Source organism: Nilaparvata lugens, chromosome 1 (assembly GCF_014356525.2).
Source record: "Nilaparvata lugens isolate BPH chromosome 1, ASM1435652v1, whole genome shotgun sequence".
NCBI lineage: Eukaryota > Metazoa > Arthropoda > Insecta > Hemiptera > Delphacidae > Nilaparvata > Nilaparvata lugens.
In genome coordinates, this window is record NC_052504.1 from 45,958,126 (window position 1) to 45,963,079 (window position 4,954).

The window sequence follows — 4,954 nt, forward strand, 5'->3', positions numbered from 1 at the left end:
TTGATGTCTAATTACGGCTCAAAAGAAACCATCGTGAAATTCTCTCTAATATTGGGTTAATACACAAGCCGGGATTAATTGAACACTTGATTCAGTTACGCTTACTAGGCATCGCACTGATCCAGGATTGAAATTTATTTTGAAGGAAATATTTGGCTTCAGTTGTGATCGAAATTAAACTGTATTGACAGCTATTCCAATAAATAAACGTTGAAAAAACAGAGCTGCATGTTTGAAATAGATATACATTCAGCTCTGTTTAGAATAAACAGTAGTATGAAGGCATACTACTCATAAACCATAATGTATCATGGCTATCATGGAGATACCATTATACCCTACTTGTGTTGAAAAAAAATATTCATGCTCTAAAATGTTGAAGTATTGTCTGCATATTCAACTACTGTACAAACTTTTGCAAGAATCAAGGTTCTCAAGTAATTTGTGTCTCAGAAGCGGGTACAAAAATAATACTTGTTGAGTATTGGGATACTGTATTTCATTTTTTTTTCTAAGAAATATTTGGATACCGGTACTATATTTAATTTTTTTCTAAGAAATATCGTAAACAGTACATCTTAGAAGTAAATTCAATTCATCAAGTAATTTGCAAACTTTCTTAAAGTTCTTATTTTGTTTTCACAAGTTCAACATTTTACTGTTTCTATGATAATTTCTTGTTCATTTCACATCTTCATATTCGTCTGTAATCTAACGTGATTTCCTGGTTTAGAGATAGCATGATTCAGTTCTAGCACCCTTCACTCAAGATCATCTGAGAGCGTCTGCATCTGGAAGGGATGAGTTGATGAATTATTCATTCATGTAACTTCCTCCTCAACTACCCATCGCATCACATTATACCCCCACCGCTAACCACCTATCAAATGGGTAGTGAACATCTAAACAAACTAACTAAGCGCTTGCGCGATTTTTTTTCAAATTGTGAAATTTTATCTCCATAATATTGAAAAGTGAGCTATTAATTGATCAGTTCGAGGATAAATAATAGAATTTGCTTTACATTATTCACTAGTGACCCCCTGGGTTGAAGATCTCGCTCATGGACTGTTGCATTGAACATTGAAATCCGCTACTTGTAACTATACAGAGTTTGTGAGAATTATTATGGAAATAGCTTAATATTTCTTTTACAAGTATGAAATGACAGTAGGTTCCATTGGGAGCCTATCACAGTTAAAAAAAAACTACTCTATCGCTTCAAAGCTTTTGTCCGCCATCTTGGATCCGTCATATGGATCCAACTTTTTCGAATCCAGCTCAATTTTTAAACAAAATTCATTTTTTCGAATGGGGACATGGTCGTCTGTAAATGATTTCGATACACAATTTCAAAAGAAAATTAATGGCGAAACCCGCACATCGATATCTCAACCCGTTTCAGTCTAAACGGGTTAAACTAAAAATTAGTTAATTAAAACTAAAGTTTAATTTAAGGGAAATTTACTGAAATAATTCCAGCTGACTAAATGATAAATCAAAACAATTTTTTTCTTATGCACTTTCAATGTTATTTTCATATACCGATACTAAAAATCTGATTATCACATTTTCTCGAATTTCGAGCTTATTTTCAATTTTAGGTGGAATTGGGAATCTAAAATCAAACTTTGCATACATAGAGTGGAGCTCCTAAAATTTTCACAGATATGGGACTTGTGGCAGTTGATAGAGCTTATCAATGACTATTTTAGGTATAAATTTAATCAAAATCGTTGGAGCCGTTTTCGAGAAAATTACGAAAAACCCTGTTTTTGACAACATTTTCTCCATTTTAGCCGCCATCTTGAATTGCATTCGATCGAAATTGTTCTTGTCGGATCCTTATATTGTAAGGACCTTAAGTTCCAAATTTCAAGTCATTCCGTTGATTGGGAGATGAGATATCGTGTACACAGACGCACATACACTCATACACACACACACACACACACACACACACACACACCACACACACACACACACACACACACACACACACACATACAGACCAATAACCAAAAACGACTTTTTTGGTCTCAGGGGACCTTGAAACGTATAGAAATTGAGGTACCTTAATTTTTTCGGAAAGCAATACTTTCCTATGGTAATGGGGTAAGGAAAGTAAAAAGGACGAAGGAGTGAGTCAATTTTGTTGTTCAACGAACTAGACCTGTAAAAAGATTCGAAGAATATGTGTTCAAAATTTTTAGATGATTGATCAATTCTTTATAAAGTTATTGTAAAACATACAAAAAGACGGACAACGACTTTGGCCTTGAGTGAGTCAAATTTGAGAACTCGCTAACGCTCGTTCAATTACAATGAGCTCGATTTATGCGTTTTGGAAACTCAAGTTTGAATGAATAACACGAATGTTCATCTCTTTCTGACTTACCAAATACATTAGCAGTCGAATATTAGTCGATATACTATACAATGAATTGAACGTTTGTGAATTCTCATCAATAATTATTTTTGTGCTTCTACAAAAATAATAATATTTTCAACTTGATGTGGTAACACAATTCCACTTTTGTACATTCCACAAAAACATTTAGTAATAAGACTTGAAACTTGAGTCTCCAGCTTATTTTTTAGCTTCAAATTTGAATAAGCTTATGTAGATCTTTTGGTTAGTCTTGTTTACTAATAGTCAGTCTGATTTCGAGAAACTCATCGCATTCTTAAAATCGTACCTATAGTGAAAAAATTAATTAAAAGAAAAAAACATTGGGAGGAATTAAAATTCGAAAAAAATACTTTACTGTAATTTCCAAAGTCGAGGACTTATAAACATTATTAACAGATACAGGCGATGTGCTCCCCACGAGATCTGATTGCACGCAATAGAGTGTCTAACAAAACTAATAGCTAGTAGTAGGAATACATTGCTAGATCAGCATTGTCTAGGGGTTGCCACATGCATATGTAACAATGAAAAAATGAATAAGGACAAAAAACATTAGGATGAATAGAAATATAATAAATTAACTCAAATGGAAGTTCCATTACATCTGAACAAACTCTGATCGAAACCTTATTACTTTACGAAATCGGCATACCGTACATGAAAAACGCTACAATAACGTTTTTACATTCGATATGCCTCTCTAGATGCAAACGTTGTGTTTGCTAGTGACGTTGGTTGAGTTGAGTGGTGTGCTGTGTGATGAGAGTGTGAATCTACCTGGAAAAACTATTTTTGTGAAGCGTATTACAAGGGCCTCCCCTTTATAAATCTTGGAATATCATGCAGAACTGACAAATCCAAACCACTGACAGAGACGATGTGACATGAATGAAATATGTCAGCTTCCTTTTTATATTTGCTATTCCATATACAAAAGAAGTGGTGTCAAAAAGTGATGAGGTTGTGGTTAGGGGGAGTTGAGGGACGTGAAGACGCAATTTATTGCGATTGGTGATTTGGTGCGAGAAAGATGGTCGAAAGGTGGTAGGGTGAGGGAGAGAGAAGGTCGTAAGGTGTGTGGGTGAGCGCAGAAAAGCAGGAAGTGCATGAATGTTTGATCGGTCTGCAAGGCTGCAGGGTTGCAAGGGTGAAGCTGGAGGCAGCTGTGAACCTCTCTCACCTCACCCGTTTAGACTCGTTGGCTTTTTTCACACTCTTCATTGCAGCATTCAACCATGCAAATATCACAGAAAGTTCTAGAATATTTTATTATATAAAATATTACAACTCTCGAAAGAGTTGACCATTGCAGGGTGCGCTATCGTATGTTTCATCAAGGGCACCTCAACATTCTATAATTACCAACTACCGGAGTTTCACATGGAAAATTGGCTAGCAGCTTGTAGTCATTCCTGAAAACACTGTAGTCAGGATAATAAGCTCAGTAGCGACTGTCACCAAAGAAACTCAAAAACTTTATTTTCAACTGTCAATGAGAAGATTAAGAAATTTGTTGTAAAAGCTAAGAAGAATAATGACTTTTGAAGGATATTACCCAATAAGATCGAAGATTGTGGTAGACAACAATTTTATTATTACAGCAAAATAAATATTCAAAAATATTTGAAAATCCTGTGCGCAAGTAAGAGTTGCTAATATTGCAGAAATTACTGTAAATAATAATCAACTGCCAAGGAGAAGATTAAGAAATTTCTTGTAAAAGCTAAGAAGAATCATGGCTTTTAAAGGAAAGTACCCAATAAGATCGAAGATTGTGATAGACAACAAGGTATTGGAGCAAGTTTCTCAATTCACATATCTGGGCTGTGACATTAGTTATAAAGATGAATTGGATGTGGAGAAGAAAATAGGAAGGTTCCAAATGATTTGAGGACATTGGGGAAGAAAGCTACCACAAACACGATAATGAAATTTTATAAAACAATGGCAGCTCCACTATTAGTCTATGGTAGTGAATCGTGGGTAACATCAAAACCACTTGAGAGTAAAGTCCAGGCAGCTGAGATGAGATTCCTTCGCAAAACTAAGGGCTGTGACAGAAGAGATCACATCAGGAATGAGGATGTAAGGAAGTAGCTAAATATCTTCTGCCTGAATGAGAGAGTTGCATTGTATCATCAACAATGGAAAGAACATCTGGAACGAATGTCAGCTGATAGGCTTCCATTGAGAATTTTCAAATATCAACCGATAGGCAAAATAGGCATAGGCAGGCCACGGAAAAGGTGGCAATAATTATTACTGATTATGATAAATAAAACAGTAGATTATAGTGGTGCTTATAATGATAGTGACGTTATTAGATTAGATTATATTAATGTTATTAGTTTATACATTATTTATTTTTTATTTTATTTTTTATTCTAATAAGCTGAATGTGAGTCGGAATAGGCAATAGCCTAATCCCTGTTTGAAAGAAGAAGAAGAAGAAGAAGAAGAAGAGAAGAAGAAGAAGAAGAAGAAGAAGAAGAAGAAGATGCTAAGAAGAAACAGAAAATTCCATGACTGAACAAGCTGCTG